Source organism: Acipenser ruthenus, chromosome 4 (genome assembly GCF_902713425.1).
Source record: "Acipenser ruthenus chromosome 4, fAciRut3.2 maternal haplotype, whole genome shotgun sequence".
Classification (NCBI taxonomy): domain Eukaryota; kingdom Metazoa; phylum Chordata; class Actinopteri; order Acipenseriformes; family Acipenseridae; genus Acipenser; species Acipenser ruthenus.
The window spans coordinates 6,743,094-6,765,794 of NC_081192.1; positions in this window are offsets into that span (position 1 = coordinate 6,743,094).

A 22,701-nucleotide genomic window follows, 5' to 3' on the forward strand; every position below is an offset into this window, starting at 1 on the left:
CATTACATCACCCTCTGGTGACGTCACGTGGGATTCCTGAACTTCTAAATCATTGCGGTCCGCTGGGAGGCGGGGCCAGCGAGGCGGGGTTAGCGCGCACACGCACCGGGAACGGCTGCTCGTAAGGTGGGTGTGCCGCTCAGCGGGCCGGCTCAGCTGCTGCAACAACAGCTGTAGTCAGGGAGACAGTGGAGACACGGGATAGTGGTACAGTACTAGGGTTTAAGTTATTGAACTTGATGTGGTACACTCATGAAGATACATATTAAATGTTCAAATCTTAATGAATGAATTAAGTTATTTCGGTTCATTTTGATGTAACATTTAAATGTTTGCAGAATGTGGTTTTAGCTTTTTTAGGATTACTGAATCCCTGATGCAATGAAAACAGAGAAAGGAAGTTTTGATTTGTGAGCGGGGGGAGGTTTAAAGGAAGGAGTTCACATTAGCTTCACGGACCATTGCCCATAGTATAATAAACATACGGTCTGCAATATATAACTGGAGCCAGGTTTGTAAAGAATACACTGTACTACAGTTCTTTTGCAGCGTAACACCGAGACGACTGTACCGTGTATACACTTCCACGGTAACTCTTGCACGCACTTAAAACGAGGGATGAATGAAGCCAGGTTGTATGAATAAATGATGAACCTCTGTGAATATCCCGTCGAAACGATGCTGTGCCTTAGTAATTATGACCCTGCAAACTGTAGGCCTACGACCTTAAAAAAAGAAATAAAGAAAAAAAAAAGAAAAGAAAACAAAGCTATCATTGTGTACCTGTTAGTAAGAAGAGACAGGAGACCCATAAGAAAATGATATGGCATTTCATGCACACACAGCTAAATTTGAATAAAAACGTGCGCATTTTGTACCATGCCATAACCAGTTTGAATAACCAATTAAATAGTTGTGAGGCAGAAAAAAGGCAAAGGGCTTGGGGGCCCCATTAAACCCCCAGCAGCAGAAGAATCTTATTATTGTATTCTGACTGACAACACTTTTCATATTATTATTATTATTATTATTATTATTATTAGTTTGGCAGATGCCTTTATCCAAGCTGACTTACAGGTGTTACAGGGCAGTACAGTACAGGGTTGCAATGCAAGATTAATATTTAACTACAGTACAGTTTACAGTAAGTGGAAATAATACTACTAAAATACAATATGAACTAGGATGCAACAAGCTAGGATTTCAACAAGTCATATACAATGACATATTAGTAGTGCAATCGTGCAAGGAGAGTGCATGAGCTGAGGATCCAGTAATATGGTGCTGAGGTCAGGTAGGTCCAGTGCATAGCAGTTGGAGGAGTAGATCACAAGATTTACACATGTAGTCTAAACAGGTTTACCCCAATTCGGCTGTTAAATGCATTTTCTCCACTAACCAACAGAGAAAAAAAAACAGGAGCCCATCATAGTTTTTTCTTCCAATTTGTTGCTCATTTTTTCAGACCCCAGGCACTTTTACCCACACATATGTATATTGAAGACATCCGAGTTTAATGACAATTAACTTTTTTGGTCAACATGGAAATATACTGGGGAATGCACTTATTGCGACATCTATATCATTTATATTAAATTATTTATTTTTGTTTTAAAATTGAATATTTGCCTGCATTTCTTTTATATAGTATAAATATAAAAAAAAAAGGTCTAGCATGCGTGGGATTTGAACTATAATCTTCAGTTTGCAAGCATATTGTGTTATACAGTCATCAGTGCTACACGATTAGTTGAGAAAACAAGCAGTATTTTGAAAGATGAAGTCAGCCAGCTGAGAATTCTCAGGACACACTTTTTTACATTTTGGATATTTTTTTTTTCTTCAAGTCATCTCATCATTCTGAGATTCTGATCTTGATCTCTGAAAAATGTTGGTTTCCTGTCAGTGTAACGCTCATTGTGGTCCTTATTGGCGCAAGGAAGTATGGTTTCCTCTTGATACTGGTTGATGAGAGTAACGCTATTTGTGGTCTCCACTGGACAAAAAGGAACGTTAATTTCTGAGAATTAGCTATGCTGAAGGATAGCTTATATATCTGGTAAAAGTAAAACATAAATAAATAAATACATTAATAAATATTGAAATACATGAATACACAAATCAATACATAGACAGTTATTTCTTTCTTTATCTATCTTGATATTTATTTCTTTCTTTTTCATTATCAGATATAAACCTGGACAATTGCTTTGTTGCAGGACTTGTTGTCTATTCAGTTTGTCTCGTCTGTCTTTTATGTTACATGTATTGTAAGGGGAACGGTTCACGCTGTTACTTAGCATGGGAAGGGGGAGTGAGTGAATGAGTGGGGAGAATGTGTGTTGTTGTTTTCGGGGGTTGCAGAGCGTGGATGTGACTGCAGCGGGAAACGACGGGAGGTTATATAAGAGGGTGCATGAGCCTGGGGACTGGAGACAGTCCAGCGCTGAACTTGAATGAGAAACTGTGGGTGCGACTGAGCGAGCGTATGAACAGTGACTGGAGAGAATATGCAGTGAAAGTGCCAAGACTAAAATGTAGGGTTATTATTTTGGTGCCGTGAATTCCGGCCCCTGACAGGAATTCTCCGTAGTTTCAAATAAAACAAACATTTTGAGAATTCAACTGCATTACAAGCATATCTTGGGTTCGATTCCTACACAGGGTTTCTATTGCAAACTTAAAAAAAAATTAAACATATTTTATTTATGTGTAACAAACACATTTTTAATGTGAAAAAAATGATATGAATGACACTTTCATTGAACATACATACTTTTGCACACAAAAGTATGAAAAGGCAGGATTTGAACCCTAACTAGTCATTCACTAATTTCACTAGTCACTAGTTTCTTTTTCAATTATGATGAAACTTGCAAAGGACAACAAGAACTGAGAGTACAATATAATTCCTCATTATTTGTTAAAATCAATGAATAATCAAGTGAACCTCTTGCATTATAACCATGTACAATATTTGAACCATGCCTATACATGGGTCTGCCACATACAGTACTTGTTTCCTAGACCCCACGGCATCTATTTCCAGTATTAAAAAAAGTCTAACATTATATTAATTTTAATAAAAGCATTGTTCTTCTTTTAAAAAGTATGTTCCTACTGTCTGGAGTCTGGACAACCCCTGCAGGGTGCAAAACACAACAAATCTAAAATGCCCCAAATCTAAAATGTTGACTATCAAACTATTCTAAACGGTAAGGTTGGGCTATTATTCTGTGTGATTCTATTTGCAAGTAATCTTTTTTTGTATTTCTAATTGCCTGCTATAGCTATAGGTACCATAGTCTAGCTCCACCAAAGTCTCTTTATAGAAGTAAGAGCCAGCACTATCTTGTGATCTGTCACTTTAGTTTTGCTTACAATTTACTGCTGTGCTATAGATGTTGCTGGCATTGACTACAGTAATATAAGGACACTTCAGCTGGCAGGCAACTTAACTCATAGTCAATGCTTCTTAATGCAGATTTATTCAAATATTTTTTTTTTAAAAAAACCACATTTGCAAAAAGGGCTACCAAGAATGGTGGAAGCATCATTATTATTATTATTTATTATTATTATTTATTTCTTAGCAGACACCCTTATCCAGGGCGACTTACAATTGTTACAAGATATCACATTATACATTATTTCACATTATACAGATATTACATTATTTTACATACAATTTCCCATTTTTACAGTTGGGTTTTTACTGGAGCAATCTAGGTAAAGTACCTTGCTCAAGGGTACAACAGCAGTGTCCCCCACTGGGGATTGAACCCACAACCCTCCGGTCAAGAGTCCAGAGCCCTAACCACTACTCCACACTGCTGCCCTATCATGAAAAAAGATAACGGGAACACTAAGAAAATGTAATTTGAAGGTATAAGTTGTTAAGAAGGCAACATTGTACACTTCCATTCTCCAATATGACCCACCCCCGTAACATTGTAAAGAAAGTCTCACAGATTTCTAAACCATTGGCTGATCTGAATTGTATCAGACGGCTGCAGTCAATTTATATTTATGTATGGAGTCACAGGTTGTTATGCCACAGTTTCTTATGCCACAGTTTTACAGTTTGTTGTCCAACTTCCACATGGCTGAGCGCTCTGTTTACCAGGCCCTCACCTATAATTACTGTCAGTCAATGAGACAAGGCCCCTCTGTTCCCTCCTGTCACAGCTGTCATGCTGTTCAAAATTAATTTTATTTATATCTTTAACAAATCACGGTTCCCCTAGAAAGTACCCTGGAATTTGCTATTGTAACAATCAAGCCTCTGTGGATGATTATGTCAGGTGTTAAATGTCGCTACAATGTTGTATCTTAAATTAGTTAAGTGCCATTTAAGACATATCAGTTACTAGTCATATATTTTGTAGCCCTTATTTTTTGAAGACCCATTAGTGAAAAACTGTTTACCCTTTTTATGGTTAAATCATTTACTGGTAAATTGTATTTGCTGTTTGTACAGCATTTAAACAGTGCTCTGCAAACAACTAAGAATGATTCATTTGTTTCTGAAATCTAAAACAGATATGAAAGTTATTCACTGGTGTCTTTTTATTGGTTAAAATTATTAATCTAATTTCTATAACATTATATGCCATATATATTCATACATATGCAATTTTAATATACTTAAAATAGGAATTTATATTCAATTTTATAAACTATTAAAATAACTTTTCTTTTTTGCCATTGATCAGCACATTCATAAATGGTCAAACCATGATTAGTTTTTTATATAATACTTAATAAGTATAAACTGATTTTAAAAAACTAATAACATGCAGTATTTTTTATTATGATATGAACTTCAAAACAGTAAAATCTGAAGTTACATATTAGACTTAAAATGTATAACCGATGATGATTCTAAAAATAAAAATAAATAATTAAAAAAGCAATACATATCATGTTATCTACAACCACGACCTCTGTAACCCTACTTTCTTCTTCAGGTTGTTGAAAGATGCATCAGATCTGAGTCACTCCGAACACTATCATGGATACCAAGGAAACCTTGAAAACAGGAAATCACAATCCACGCTGAAGCAATACTGAAAAATCTTGGGTCTGCTGATTCCATGAATTTGTGATGATGCTTGCTGATTACACATTACTCCAACCAAATTATGATAAAATTATAAAATCAAAGCAGAAAAAAAAAAAAAAACTCAGGGAAGTAACAATTCACACTGAACTTAGAATTACTGTGTGCAACAGAATTATAATTCTGATACTAAATCAAATATTTCTTATACCTGTATGTTTTTTTTTCTTCAAATTTAACATTTTGTAAATGAGATTGGTATTGTATTTCAATTCTGAATTATGTGCATAGTGTCACTATTGTCAGTGGAAATGAAAAACGTAAGGAGCATAAAACAGAATGAAAAGCTTTCCAGCTGCAGGTCACCACCGCAGCTGATAAGATATCACACAATAATGCCCTGTCTAGGAGATTCTTCTGACAGATATTATGATTTCCTATGAGAGGTTAACCAAGCCAGACACTCACAGACAAGCAGGATACCTTTTATCACTTCCATCATTGTAAAATTGGTGCTAATTGCAGACATTTTATCTAAATTACTGAAACAGAGCTTTGTTATACATAAAAGACTGCTCATATCCAGGAGCATTGCCATAATTCTTGCTATTTTTATGCCACCCCAACTGAACTTGTGCTTTCATCAACATGTATAGTGGTCTTTTATTGCTCATATATTAACTGACTCCTTTTCTGTACTCTGAGCATCACCTCCCCAGAGAAATGAACTATTGCTGAGTGAGATTCCTTTTGTGGGTGAAAGGCAGTTTTGGAGGTAAGTGGTATATAGTGTGTACACAAAGCTCTACATTCAGTAACAGATAGGAATGTAGTTGAAGATTCTTTGGGTGTTAATGTCTCTTATGCTATGTGATGGCTGTGTTTTTAGATGTCACATTTTATCATTCAAGCCCGAGTCATATATTAATATTATAACCACTCCAAACAAAAGTGATTATCTGGTGACTGATCCCAGAACTTTGTTGAGTCGGTTCTTAAATGAACCCATTGAGTGAGAAGCAACCACAAGGCTTGATAACCCATCCCTACACCACTGTCTGTGTCTGTTTCCATTTTCCACATTTCTCACTATGGGCGTGGTCTCTGTGCTACACTGTGGTGAACTTCATAGACTCCTTTCAGAATGATAAAGACTTCAATAATGCCTCCCCTAACCTTTCTTTGTTCTAGGCTATGGTACTGTAGTATTATAGGATGGTATTATTTTAATTTTATACTTATATCTGTGATTAAGTAGTAAAAAAAAACTATTGTGCTGCTTGGCAGCATGAGACAATGTTGCAGTAGACGTCTTAGTCATCTTGTACAGTTTGGGCTTATTAATGAGTCACAAAAAATGAAACTGAAGTGATGAACTACTATTTCAATTCAAATGTGTTGACAAAAAACATTTTTTTCTGAGTTTATTGGAAAAAGTGTTAAAACTCATCCCTAACTTTCCAAAAAATTGCTGAAGACCATTGCAGACAAATGCACTGACTGTTATAGTTTGCAACTACCAGATTATTCTTGATACTTAAACATAAACTAAACCCCAGTAGCTGAAATAAACATTCACAAACCAGTAAGTCCCCAGCGCTGATAAGATTATTTTACTTTTTATACAAAGATCATTGTGGAGTGAAAATATCTCTGACAACTATATTTATGCTACTCAGACATTCAATGAACATGCTCTTGCTGTCTGTTCTGTTGTGTAATAGCCATTGCTGCTAATGTACCTAATAGTTGCTATCAGATAAAAATAATTGTATTCAAAATTTTTATTTAAAGGGATACTTTATATCTTCTACACATTTTCATAACTTCTTTCCTGTTTAATATGGTATTGTGTGTGCTCTCTGTCATTCTCTCTTGTTGCCTCTGTTTCTTTATTAACACACTTACTAACTGCAGTATTCTCCAGTTTTTCAGTCACTGGGTCTGCTTCTGAAATGTCTGAAATGAAGAGGTTTGAAAATGAACCGTACGAAAACTATGCGCTTTTCTGGCAAGCCTTCCATTAGAGGTGTGTAGCAGTCATTTCTGTCAGTTTGTATAGAGATTCCCCATGCACTCACTCACAGTTTCCACAGTTGTAGAGGGGGGCAGAAATTACAGCTGCACTCCCCTAGCAGCCACTTCTAAAATAATGTCACATCAGTTTAAAAGCCTTTGAGAATCAGCTGTTGTGGATGGAAAAGAGCCTTAATCAGTAAGTCTGGTAAAAAAAATGATATACACAGAAACAGCAATGGAGAACTGAAGGGTGTTTTGGAAAAAAAAAACAAAAAACTTGTTAACTTATATTTGTCATTTTATAACCAAATCTCGTGTCCTTTTTGCCGAACAAATACACTTTTCTAATTACTTAAATGTTGGTTATCACGTTTTCCCACAAGGTTTTTATTTTCCTGAAAATAGTTTTTGACTGTAAAATTAAGCAAAAAAATAATAAACTTTTTTCAATTACAGAAAACACAAATAACAGGATTTCAAACAGGTACATAAATTATTCTGAAAATATAGATGGAATATTTATCGTATAGTTGCATTGCATACAGTAAGTGATTGAAGCTTTTTAGAGACTAAAAATTACAATAACCTGTTTAGGTATATGTTCCTGTGTTCTGCTTATAGATTAACATCGAACATCCCTATGGAATAAACTGGCTATGAGCTGTCTATGAGAGTTTAGACAAGTAACACCCAAATCCCTTTTTATCACTGGGAAGTATAAGTCTAATTAAATGATTAGTAAAGTACTGTTTATCAAGAACAACTTTAGACCATTGTACCAGCTAAAGCAAGCTTCATTCAGCAGTTTTGGTGTCCACTAACATTTTCTTTTTGCTGTCAGACAGAGAGTAAAGCTGTTGATTTCAAAAACAGCGGCTGGGAATAAATGTGTATTTTACTGCTGCTAAACCTAAAGCAGCTTGTAGGAAGTGTCACATACAATGAAGTCCTCTCTCATTGTTATGCAATTTGGATATTCACTGGCCATGTTGACAGTGTACAATACTTTACTGTGTAAGGACTGTTTTCAATATTAAACGATCTGTAAGTCAGATAGTAAAATAACAAAGCAGCACCTTGTTCATGTTTTATCTCAATGTTTTATTATTTTTTTTTATTTCTTGGTGAAATAAACTGATAACTGCTTTTTAGACAAAATATATTGCCAAAGAACTGTATCCTTTTATTTAGGTGTAAAACTGATACTGTAAGTACAGAATTTTGAGAGAGGTTTAAAAAACAGATAGCTTAATTGTCCCTATTACTCCGTAACCCTTAATTATTATGGGTTTCTAACGTAATCCACTTTGCCACCTAAATACCAAACATTGTAATTGCAGTTTGCTGTAATGTCATTTTTGAAAAATACACACATGCCACCCGGTGGGCAAATATTGTAATTACAGTTTCTATTTGCAAGGCTCTTCAAGGGCATCTGAACAGAACATAACAGAAATTATACTAGTGCAGAGACCCAAGATACTCTAGCAGTTAAAATGATAGAAAGGAGGGTTGGGGTCCTTATTTAAATGAGTGACACCAATTCCTTTGTATTTTCTTTATATTTATATACATATACACACACACACACAGACTGATGCACAAAAGAAACACAACACTCAGGTCTAATGGATTTAATCAAATATTTTAAACACAGATATCAAACAAAATCACAGAAAATGTTAACAAAAATACAGATCAAAGAATCATAATAAGTTCTCAGTACGAAACGTGACACACTGTCAAACCTCCCTGAGTATTAACACAATCCTGGCAGCGTTGACGCATAGACCTGATCAGCCTCTGGATAGACTGCTGTGGGATGTTCCACCACTCTTCCTGTGCATCTGCAGCGAGCTGGCGAAGGTTGGCTGGTCGCGGTTGTCTCCTGTGGATGGCACTGGAGATTTGGTCGCACAGATGTTGTATTGGACTCAGGTCAGGAGAAAAAGCTGGCCACAGCAAGACCTCGACATTGTTTTCGTGAAGTCATGCAATTGTAATCCTAGCACTGTGTGGTCGTGCATTGTCCTGCTGGAAAATCTACACTTCCGGACTGGCTTGCAGGAATGGAAAAACTGTTGCCTCAAGGACTTTGTCAATGTATCGCTGAGCAGTAAGGTTGCCCTCAATCTGCACCAAAGGCGTTCTTGTGTTAAAGGAGATACCTCCCCACATCATCACACTTCCACTATCTCACCGGTTGACTTGAAGAACGCAACAGTCACCACGCTCACCACGACGTTTCCACACATGTTGTCTTCCGTCAGGTCTGTCAAGGTATTGACAATGTCGACCCAAGGGACTTTTTCGATCTGAAAAAAGAAACAAGGACCAGGGGTCACAAATGGAGATTAGATGAAGGGGCATTCAGAACAGAAAATAGGAGGCACTTTTTTACACAGAATTGTGGGAGTCTGGAACCAACTCCCCAGTAATGTTGTTGAAGCTGCTTGATGAGATTCTGGGATCAATAAGCTACTAACAACCAAACAAGCAAGATGGCCCAAATGGCCTTTTCTCATTTGTAACCTTTCTTATGTTCTTAAGGGTAAAACAGCATTCATCTGTAAATAAAACACTGCACCACTCTCTCTGCCGCCACCTCAGATGTTCTCTGGCCCACAGAAGATGCCGATTTTATCTCTCAGCTGTCAACATGTTACCCCTGAACGGCCTCCTAGCATGCAAATCATTTTCAAGCAGACGGCGAGCTACAGTCATTCTCCTGATGCATGGGTTATTTTTTCCTGGAATTTCTCATGCTGTAGCCACTGCAGTCTGAAAATGATTACGCAGCTAGGGAAGGATTTAACATCTGCAACTGGGAGGGAGGATTGCAGTATCTTCTAAGGGGTAGCAACGAATGGTTGACCAGTCGACTAGTCAAATAGGAAAGTGACAGTCGACCACAGACACTAGGTGCGTTTACACTGGTACAAATATTCCAGATCGAGAGGATAAGAGGACCTCTTAAATTACCTGAAGGCTATCCATACATTATGGCGATAGCAGCAGCCAGCGTGCTCTATCTCTAGGTGGCCTCTTGCTTCTATCGGGGCGAGTTCTCCAGTCACATAGAGGTGTGCTGAGCGATTATTTAAATAATCGACACGAATACGATTAATAATTTCGATTCATCTATTAATCTGTTAATTCTGATTAATTTTCTATTTTTCCATTTAATAATGCAGAAAAAAAACAATAAATAAAATAAAAGGCACCCCTATTATAAAGTAGATAATATTTTGTAACATTATTAACTCTCCAGGACTGGTTTGGTTGTCTTACTCTGTTGATGGCATCTATCTAAAATAGCAAGTATCACTCGGACAAGAACACATCGGCAACATTCTTTCTTTTCTATCATTTTTTTTTCTTCAGATTTATCAATCAGAAAAAGCTTTCTCACATAACTAACTACAGTACAAGATTTGCTCCTGAATTTTTGGAAAGCAATTGTAATGACCCAGCCCAGAGGTTGCGGCATGGGCTAGTGCTCCAGAGGGACATTGTTATTGCTGTTGCATCACTGTTATTGTTTGCTGTTATTGTAAGGTGCACAGGCTACACCATCTAGGGGGTGGGGGGTGGTAGTTAGCTATGGGGAGGCTCTGGGGGAGTTTACAGGATGGGAGAGCCGTAGCGGGCATTGTGAGTGTGGGTGTCTGTGGGTGCTTGGGGGGTGGGAATGTGCAGGAGGTTGGCATGCCTAGACTGGGGTCTGGAGGTCCTGGACTTGGCGGGGACTGGCGGAGCACAGTGATTGGGGGGTGGGATCAGTGGTCTGGTTGGGGGAGGAGGGAGTGTTTCGGTCGGAGGAGAGGGAATTGGTAATAAGAAAGTGACTGAGAAAGATCTACTGTGAGATACCAAAAACAAACGGTGTGAGACCTATCTGGTAACTGTGTGTTACTGCATACAGGAATACAGGAGCTAGGATACAAAAAGTGACAGAGAGAGAGAGAGAGAGCTGCAGGATAGTAGTGAGGGTTTTTAGAGGGTTTTCTTTTTTTGATGGTGTGCTCCTGCCCAAACAGGGACCATTAGTGTGTCACGGATGGCATTTAAAGCTCCACGGAGCGTTGTACCTGCATCAGTGGTCTGTCTATTCTTTCTAAGAAGTTGAAATGACTGCGGTCATTACAACATATAATTGGCGTATAATAAAATTATAATTAGGGCTTCTGTTTTTCGGGTTTTATTAATTGTATTTTTTCGGTGCTTATTTTTAACCATTTTCAAGTTTTATGTAAATCGTTCTTTTCGAGGCTTTCGTTTTTAATATACTGTATGAAATTAGTGTTTTTGGTTACTTTCAAAAATGCTTGAGCGTTTTATTTCTGTCAAAATATGTATAGTAACTCGACAGTACTTGCACACTTAGTTGTCCCTTCTTTCCTTTGCTGTCTTCCACAGTGAAATCCCTATGGTCACGGGCACATTCAGGGTTTTTGTGTGTACGCATTTTTGTACATTTCGCTACAATTCTGTTTTAAATCCTCTGTGTCTTAACTGTAAAGCCCGCTGCACACAGCCCGACTCAAGCCATCCCAACTCATCTCATCTGAGTATGCACAGATTTTGCGATCAGTTTTCATGGATACATGACACATCATGGATACATGACACATTTTATATTAACCCTTTGAAAGCCATATGTTGAGTGACCCAAATCAAGTTTTAGAAATCACTAAGATTTAAGTCTAAGATTAGATGAATACTTTTACATTTACACAATAACAGATTATAATAGTTTTTTTTCTTTCTATTCAGTAGTAAAATGACGGGAGTGTAGCCGATTGCTTTATTCAATAACAAGAGCGAAATGTAAGGGCACGCACACTGATACGATTTATCCAAACTCTGTACGGCCAGTTGAGATGAGATGAGCCGGGACAGCTCGAGTCGGGCTGTGTGCGGCGGGCTTAATACATCTTTAAATTCCGCTAACAAGCCTCCATTCTGATTGTAATCTCGCAAGCGGAATCTCCAATAGAAATGTAGGAATGTGCTGTCACTCAGTAGTTGGGGTGGGTTTAAAATATTCAGAACAAATCAATGATTGATGCAAACCAGGAAGGCGGGACATTGCCCAGCAGCACTGGGAAATGTATTTATTATTTTTTTTTGTAGTAGGATTTATTTTTTAATGGGAAAAGGGTAAAGTCAATGTGAATTCATTAACCATTTCCACAGTTTTTCTGGTGTTTATTGGCTACCCACCGATTTAATTTATTTTGTGTCGGGGGTGTTTTATCGGTTAAAACCGAAAATCAGAAGCCCTAATTATAATGAACACTCCATACACTAAGGGCCTGATTTTCAAAAGGGGCAAAATAAGAACTAGGTTGCAAAATGATTTTTAATACCTGATTAATGTAACTGAATCAGGTTATTTATATTTTTAAGGGTTCAACAGGTGGATTGTCACACGGCTGGCTGAGTGGTGACGTCAGAACCAGAAGCTGAATAACACAGACAGGACAGATGAGATAAAATGATGAAGGCGCTTGCTTGTGCCTGTTTATTATAAATAAAAAGGTTTTAACCAAACACAGGACACGGCGCTTGAGTCCAAATAAAACAGACAGACAAAACGGACTAACACTTAAACGGTGGACTAACAGACAAACAAACACGATTAGTACAAATAACTTATATTTACTTCCTTTCACTTTTAGTTACTCCTTCTCCACACCTGTTCTCCACTCACTGAACACACAACCCCGAGTGAGTAAAACGTGCATCTATATATACTGTTGTGCCGGGATTCAATTACTAATTAATTATTCACTTGAATCCCAGCACGTGAATTAATTATGTGCAACCTCGTGCTCACATATTAACTACTTTAAATGCACGTGAAGTGAAGTGCAATCCCTGTGCCTAAATACAATTATACATTTTAAATAACTCGTGCTGCACACACCCATTTATATCCCGTGCAGCCATATCTATATACCAACATTAATACACGTAACATACAACATATAACACACACATGCACACAGGGGCGGGGCACACTGCCACATGGATACATGACACATTTTATATTAACCCTTTGAAAGCCATATGTTGAGTGACCCAAATCAAGTTTTAGAAATCACTAAGATTTAAGTCTAAGATTAGATGAATACTTTTACATTTACACAATAACAGATTATAATAGTTTTTTTTCTTTCTATTCAGTAGTAAAATGACGGGAGTGTAGCCGATTGCTTTATTCAATAACAAGAGCGAAATGTATAGTTATTTTCATGTGCTAAATGAACACGTAATTCCTGGTACCATAAAAAAAACTGCCCAAAACAGCATCGTACTATATTATATTGACGGACTTCTTATATGAATAATATTACTTACCAAGTGAGAAAGACGTTTGGGTGCCTCCTTTTTAGATGTTGCAGCAAAGCTGTGGTGCTGTGATGATATTTCATCTTTCCTTTGCATATGCTGCACTGAACCTGTCAATTGCTAGGTTGGCCAAAGAAATCCCACACAAATTTTTCTCGCAAATTTCTTGGCACCGGGCCTTTCACTTCCACCACTTTCCAAACTCCTTTTCTTTCCCCGGTCTTCTGTACTAACAGTCTTGCTGTGTGAATCCGCCATACTGCTGTGTTCCCGCTTGCCACTCTCAACACGTCGCCACAAAAACGTTTTCCAGACTATTTTGTTTCATTTAATTTTTTGCCCAATGAAAGCACTTTTCTAACGTAACATCAACAACATTGTGTAGGCTACAGCGGGAGGATAGAGGTTAAAAAAGGATAGAGGTTTTAAACAGTATTGCAACTGTGCCACTGCTTGTAAAATAATAACAATAAAGAAGTGCTGACAAATTAGCAAAATCATGTTTCGAATAGGGTTGCGTGGGTATTATTGAAGAAATACGTCTGCCTTGCAATTTGATGCAAACAAAAGAGAGAACAGGGATAGTCACAGGATAACAGAAGATGTATGTATGTATGTGTGTGTGTGCTTTTTAAACAAAACAAAAATAATCTTCATTTTTTTCTATATAAGTTTATTTTTTTTTATATTCTATTAATATATTGCCTTCGCTCTCTCAACCAAATCAGTAATACCGATCTGCTGTTCAGTATTCCTGCCAAGATCAGACCAAGTGAATAGCTGATCGGAATTATTATTTGAGAACGCAACTGGCGTGAATGTAGCTAATATATGAATGCACATATTAAGTCGATTACTTGGATACCCCAAAGATCATCGAGTATTAAACTAATCGCGACAACTCGCGTAACTCGATTAATTATCCCAGCTCTAGTCCAGAGCTGGACTGGGGTGCCAGTAACCAGGGATCTCCAATTGGTTCAGGCTCGGTGGATGATATCAGGGCGGACAACTGTGATGGAGGAACCCGTGTCGATGAGAGCCATACACAGCATGCCTTCGATCTTCACTGGAGTGTATAGGAAGGCTCCTTCTCCTGTGCGTCACACAGTGGCAGGTATAGTGTTTGGGAGCTTGGCAGGTGAAGTCCGCATCTGCCCCCTTAGGCAGACCTGTCCCCATTTCTCAGGGCTTGTCGCATCTCAGTCTGGGTCTCCAACACTCGGCAGTCAGCCTTGACGTGCCCCGGAGTCCCACACCGCCAGCAGATCCTTTCTGGATCACATCTCGTCCATTGGCTCGCTCTCCGTCTGTATCCGGTTGGGTCCAGGAAATCGAGCGGCTGGTAGGGCGGTGTGCTGCGGGTTGGTCCAGGAATACAGCTTTGATGGTGGTAGCACAATCTATTGCCTCATCCAGGGTGGCCGGGGCTGCAAGACGGACTTGGTAGCATAGTTCTGGGGGTTCTATACTGCGCAAGAACACGTCCAGTGTGATGCGGTGGATAAAGCTGTTGCCCTCACTGCAGTACACTGTCCTGGCCCAGCGGTTGATGTCAGCCCCCAGCGCCCCCAAGCGTTCTCCGTGGATCTGCCTGCGGTTCTGTAACTGGTTCTGGAGCAAGAGTTAAGACACTCTCCCCAAACTGCCTCGGGCTGGTGGACTTGAACGCTGACTTGGTGCAAGACGGCGGCAGTTTCGAGGGTCTGAAGGTTGTTGTTGTGGTAGAGTTCCAGGCCGAGTTTCTGAGGAAACAGCGTGAAGCTGGGTCGCGGAGGCGACACGTCCCTCGGTGGGGAAAATTCTTCCGTATGCTGGTGGGTGTGGGGGAGCATGATGTTGGACTGTCTCCCTCTATCTGTCCTCCAAAACTCTCTCTCCCAGCTTCATTTTTGACTAGGCGTCTGCTCTTTCTCTGCTCTCGGTGGCTGTTTCTAGCGTTCTGATTCCTGAGGTCTCCAAATCCCGGTAGTTTCTGACACCAGTGTGGTGGCGTGTAGTGGGTTCCAGTGGGAAGAAGGAGACGCTGCAAAGGTATTTATGTGGCGCTTGAAAGTGTCACTTATTGCTTTTAGGAAAATGGAAAGGAATTCTCACTTATAATAAGTGCCGTTGATTATCTGTATAAGTACAAAATGGATTGATTTAGCTCATTCTCTCTCTCTCTCAGATCTCTCTCTGTCACTTTGCACACACACCATACAGCGCGCAGGCTGTGGTTTAAATAGAGTCGGGTCTGGCCACGCCCGCCCCCCCCTTTTCAGCACCAATCGCCGAGCAGCACACGGACTCTGGGCGGGACGCACTCAGCCTGGTAGGTGGCAAACAGTGGGCCTGGCTGGAAACAGGCAAGTAATCACAACACAGACACATCAAACATACTGTACAGCAACACACAGAATACAATTATTTACAAGCAAAGTAATAGTCCCGGTGCCCCCGCAAGTTGAACGTAGCACACAAAGAGTCCCACTCAACGGTACTGCGAGACCCGACGCTACAATATACACTGAGTGTACAAAACATTAGGAACACCTTCCTAATATTGAGTTGCACCCCCTTTTACCCTCAGAACAGCCTCAATTTGTCGGGGCATGGACTCTACAAGGTGTAGAAAGTGTTCCACAGGGATGCTGGCCCATGTTGACTCCAATGCTTCCCACAGTTGTGTCAAGTTGGCTGGTAGTGGATCTCTACTCCGAATAGCTCGTTCCATCTCATCCCACAGATGCTCAATTGGATTGAGATCTGGTGACTGGCAGGCCACTGCAGTAAGCTGAATTCACTGTCATGTTAGTGGAACCATTCTTGGACAATCCTAGCCTTGTGGCATGGGGCATTATCCTGCTGAAAAAATTCATTAGCAGATGAATACACTGCTGCCATGAATTGATGCATCTGATTGGCAGTGATGTTCAGATATCCTGTGACATTCAAACGTTGCTCCACTTTTATCAAGGGGCCCAATGTGTGCCATGAAAACACACCCCACACCATCACACCACCACCACCACCACCAGCCTGCAATGTTGACACGCGGCATGATGGATGCATGTACTCATGTAGTTTTCTCCATACCCTAGTCCTCCCATCAGCGTGAAACAGCAGGAACCGGGATTCATCAGACCAGGCAATGTTTTGCCAACCCTCCAGTGTCCAGTGTTTTCGTTCCTTGGCCCACTGCAACCGCAGTTTCTTGTGTTTTGCTGAAAGAAGTGGAACTCTGTTAGGTCGTCGGCTGCCATACCCCATTCATGTCAAGGTACGATGAGTTGTGCATTCTTTTATGGGTCTTTCAGCACCAATGTTGTACTGGACTGTCAGTTGACTAACTGTAGCCCGTCTGTTGCTCTGCACAATTTGTGTCAGCCTCCTTTGTCCTCTTTCATCAATGAGCCGTTTTCGACCACTGGCCTGCTGTTGGCTGGATGTCCTTTGGGTGGTGGACCATCCTTGATACACACGGGAAACTGCTGAGTGTGAAAAACCCAGCAGTGTTGCAGTTCTTGACACACTCAAACCGGCGCGCCTGGCACCTACTACCATACCCCGTTCAAAGGCACTTAAATCTTTTGCCTTGCCCACTTAACCTTGCACATTTACCCCACATACAGTACACAATCGATGTCTCAATTGTGTCATATATGTTTACGTTTAATTTGAAAAGTGCTATTTATAAACAAACCTCTCCCATTAACGATCGGTTAAGGTACAGTATTCAACAAAGCAATTTCTGCCATACGTTTTTAAGACAGTTAATCAGTAAGTAATGCTATTAAATATTCACTGACACACATCCCATAACCAGTAAAATAAGATTAGTTATCGCTCACCTTTCCAAATTTCTTTCAACAGTCTTCAAGATCCATTGCTTACACTGGAGATATTTTCAAATGATAGCGCTCGTTTATGTCGTCACTACAGCAGGGCGTCAGCTTCTCCCACCCCTCAATGTACGCATGTTCAGAGTCTGCTCCTGTGAGCAGTACCCCCCATATTTGTACGATTATTTCAACCATTGTACGATGTACGATCGACAGTTGAAAAAATGGCCAAAAAGTATTTGACCTTCAATTTCCAGTTTAAATTTCCTAAGATTTTTTCTCAGTCTGCGGCGCAGATTACGACCTTCTACGTCAGCACGTCACGCAGCCACGGGCTTCAGCGGATGCAAAGGTGAGCAGTTTTTTCCACACACGCACTTTGTGTGTCGTCAAGGAAGTGCGACTCGCGACGTCAAGGCGATGGAGACTTGTGACGACTAAGCACAGTAAAACATCTTTCATACATTTGAAAGCTATTAGGTAAGCAACATGAATACTGACTTGACTATACAGACTATGTATATAATTGCATTATATACAATGGAACATTGTAAACTCTCAGACAACTGCAAATAAATGACATAGTGCAACACTAAGTACCTAATTCAGTAGTTTACAAATGAAGCAAAATATACAGTGTGGGAAACCAAAGCATATAAGGGGCAGAATTACAATACATAGAATTAAACAGCGAAACAAAACAAAAGAACAAGAAGCATAAAAATGAGTCTAAGTGCTTGCAGTAGAACAAAGAGTTAAACAAAAGGCGCTTGTGATCAGTGGGCGTCATCGAGTAGTTCAGCTCAGTGCTTGTGATGCAGTTTATATGATGTCACATATTAAGGATGGGAAAAAAAAACACGTTGTATATTATTAATTTTAGAATGTACGATAATTTTTATGAAAATACGATAATTTTGAGGTTCCAATACGATAGTTCCACTTTTTCAGATCTGGCAACGCTGCCCCCGCTGTTTCAAGCAAGTGTAAGCGCAACGTTCCGGTACAGACGGAAAGATTCCGGAACGCTAGTGTAAACGCACCTACTGGTAGTCGACTACTCGCACATCACATGATTGTGAAGCATGCGAATTCAGTTGGACAATTTCATACAGTCTGAGCACTATAAATACAGAAGGGCACAGGTAGGTAACAGTGTAATTATATGCTGTAGCATTGTGAAAGTACAGCAAAGATTATAGTTAAAGCTGATAAAATGTGTTCGAGTGACACATTTAAAAGGAGTGGGCAAAAGAAACTACATTGTATGATGTAAACTTTGATGACCGTGACATATGTCAACAGTATGTTTCAGAATAGTGGAGAACAACAAATGGCAATGAATAGTTTAATAAAAAACAGAAAAGCGGTATTTAGACCTAGATGTCGATATGCAAGCAAATGAGGTGTTGGTATGACGATAAAGTATTTTAAAATGACTGATTTACGGAATGTGGAATAACTTGTGTTCTCAAGATACATGTAAAAATGTGGCATACAGATGAATGGATGTACAGACAGAGACGTCTCCATATATCCACACAATCTGATACTCCTATGCTAAATAATGTTAATACCAAGTTTCTCCACAAAAATGTGTTTTTCCAGATATAGGCAGAGTGTTATGTAAAGATGGACAAATGTATGGACGGATGCCCCCGTTTATCCCCAGATTCGAATAATGTCATTTTAACTTTTATATGCTTTTTGTGGTTTAGATTCACTTTGTATAATTTTTTGTTTCAGTCGTCACATCAAGGGGACTTTAAAAAACTCACAGGTTTAAGTAAATCTGCAACACCAGATTGTAACCATGAATCCCCGGGACAGATTATTTGTTACACTCTGGTCTACCACATGAAGTTAGAGACATCATTCTGAGAGGTCCTGAGGCGACAGAGGTGCTTTCGTCTTTTAAACACTCCACACATAATGACAGCAACAAAGTGAATCTAAACAAGAATACATTAGTTTAGAGAACCAAGCTGCTGTCTATGATCATATGCTCATAGTTTTTTTCTTGTTGTTTTTTGACATAAATATTTTATGCTTCTTTCTGTAAAATACACTTTTGGCCAAATACTTTCAACAGTAAACATATCCTTTGTTTATATGAGATGATTAGTGTGAGGTTTGCAGGCAATCAACATGTTGAGATTCGCTGGGACCTGCCTCAAGACACATACTGTATATGTTTATTTCAAACTTTAGTTCTATCATGTAAGGTATAGTTATCTCATTCCAGGAGCTAACATAACCAAGAGCTTACAAATTGCTTGACTGTGAAACCACAGCTATAATTAAAAAAGTATAAATTACAATATATAACAACTGGTAAAACAAAGTTGTTGATTGATGTCAAGATGTGAAAGGTGTGGGGAAGTGAATGTCCAAACAGTTACGTATTACTTTCCAAAACATCCGTATTTATTTAATGAAAGTATATCATCCGACTCCTCTACCAGCAAGAGTATGGGAGAGTGAATACGTGTGTTAATATGGTCTATCAGCTGATCACAATGGATTTGTTTAGCAGTCTTGCAACTACGTTCTTTCTCCAAAATGGCCGACTTTCGATTCTGTCCAACCATCGAGTTGGGCCATCTCTGTGATAGTATACCACCAACCTTACCTGGCGCCCTTCCTGGTCGGGAGGTAGATTTGCAGCTCAGATTCCTTCTCTCCTTGTCACATATCCCACCCCTCAGAATGGTGCCAAAGGAACACTCAGCTAACCCTAACTACCCTAATGGTCCCCCCTCCCAAACACTCTTTCTCAATGATGAAGTAGTTCCTTTCCCTGGGAGCCATTTTCTTGCTCATGTATAGAATGGGATGTTCTACTCTGTCAACTTCTTGGGACAGGACAGCCTCCAGACCAATGTCGGAGACATCAGGGCCGGGGCTTGGCACAGTTTCCTCTTAATCATATCAAAGGCCCCCTGACACTCCCCTATCCACTTCACTAAATTTGGTGCATTCTTCATGGTAGGATCACCCAGGGGGTTAACTATAGTGGAATACTCTGGGATAAAGCAGTAGTAATAGCCTGCTAACCCCAGTAGTGATCTCACCTGAGACTTGGTTATTCGGGATCGCTGCTTCCACTAAAGTTGGGACTTTAGAAGCTACTGGCTTTACCTGGCCATTATTGCAAAATAAATTCAGAGAGCTAGGAAGCAAATTAAAAGACAAGACAAGACCAAAACTGTGGTATTTTCTAGGATACCGACAGCATCTTGCAAAGGACCAAAATGTTAGAACTTGAAGCTACTGTACTAACAACTAACTATGATGTGATAGGTGTTACAGAAACTTGGTTGTCTGAGAGTAATAGAGACGAATATAATATTAGTGGGTACACACTGTATAGGAAAGACAGGCAGGACAGAAGAGGCGGAGGGATAGCGCTATACATAAGAAATAGTCTTGAAGCCCAGGTGTTAAATCTGGAAGAAAAAAACAACGAAGAATCAATATGGGTCAGAATAATGGACAAAAATTCAAAGGGCATAATAATAGGAGCATGCTATAGACCGCCAAATTCAGATACCAAGCAAAATAATCTGTTATACAATGACATTTGAAATGTGTGTAGAAAAGGAGAAGCCATACTAATGGGGGATTTCAACTTCCCCCATAGAAAATGGGAAAACCCAATGGGGAACAAGACAGCTGAAATTGAAATGGTAAAAATGACAAATGACTGCTTCCTAACGCAATTTGGGGGGGGGGGGGGGGGGGGGGGGGGGGGGGGGGGGTGCATGCCTTGATTTAATCTTTTCAGATAACAAAGACAGAATAACCAAAACAGGTCAGAGAACCATTGGCAAACTCAGATCACAACATGGGCTCATTTGAAGAGCTTTTTAATGCCCAAAAAGTAATGACTAAAGCTAAGGTTAAAAGGCAAACTATGAAGGAATGAAACGGAGACTAACAGAAATAGATTGGAGTAAAATAGAGGTAACATCAAAAGAAAAGGGATGGCTATTTTTCAAAAATGTAGTATTGGAGGCACAAAACAAAAGTAGACAAATCAAAATTTAAACAAAATGGCCAAAAATGGTTTCATAGATCAATTAAAAAAAATATCCAGAGGACAAAGGCACTTTACAGAACGTTTAAAAGGGACCAAGAACAAAGTACACAGAAAGAGTACTTGGAACTGCAAACACAAGTCAAAAAGGAAGTTAGAAAGGCCAAGAGAGAGATAGAAATGAGCATTGCTAAGGGGGCTAAAACCAGTTCCAAAAAGTTTTTCCAGTATTATAACAGCAAGAGAGCATTCAAAAACGAGATACAAATGGCAAAATCATAGACAAAGAGAAAAAAAAGCAAATATATTAAATGATTGCTTTTCACAAGTTTTTACAAAGGAGGATATGGACAACATGCCCCACATGTCGATCTGTTCCTGTCCAGTTTTAAATAATAGCACAATAATAATTAATTATTTTAGGGTATAGTTGGAACAAAAACCAGGAGGGACACCAGCCCTCCAGGACTGGAATTGCCCAGCCCTGTGTTAAAGGGACTAGGAGTTCTTAAAATAAACAAATCCCCTGGGCCGGATGAGATCCTCGCAATAGTTCTCAAAGAAATTAAAGAAGTTATTTACAAACCACTAACCAAGATCATGCAACATTCTTTTGAGACAGGGGTTGTACTGACAGACTGGAAAATTGCAAACATAATACCGATCCACAAAAAGGGAGACAAAACCTGGATTAGGGAGTGGTTAACATGTAGAAAACAGAATGTACTGATTAGAGGAGAAACCTCAAAATGGAGTGAGGTAACCAATGGAGTACCACAGGATCAGTATTAGGTCCTCTGCTATTCCTAATCTACATGGATGACTTAGATTCTGGTATAGTAAGGACACATGGCAAATTACATTTATTAGAGAAAAGTGTAAGGTACTGCATGCAGGCAATAAAAAATGTGCATTATAAATACCATATGGGAGGTACTGAAATTGAAGAAGGAATCTATAAAAAAAACCTAGGAGTTTATGTTGACTCAGAAATGTCTTCATCTAGACAATTCTCGGGAAGCTATAAAAAAGGCCAACAAAATGCTCGGATATATAGTGAAAAGTGTTTCATTTAAATCAAGGGAAATAATGTTAAATCTTTACAATGCATTAGTAAGACCTCATCTAGAATATTGTGTTCTTTTCTGGTCACCTCGCTACAAAAAGGATATTGCTGCTGTAGAAAGAGTGCAAAGAAGAACGACCAGAATTATTCCAGATTTAAAAGACATGTCTTATGCAGACAGGCTAAAATAATTTAATTTATTCAGTCTTGAACAAAGAAGAACATGCGGCGATCTGATTCAAACATTGCAAATTCTGAAAGGTATTTACAATGTCAACCCAAGGGACTTTTTCGACCTGAAAAAAGAAACAAGGACCAGGGGTCACAAATAGAG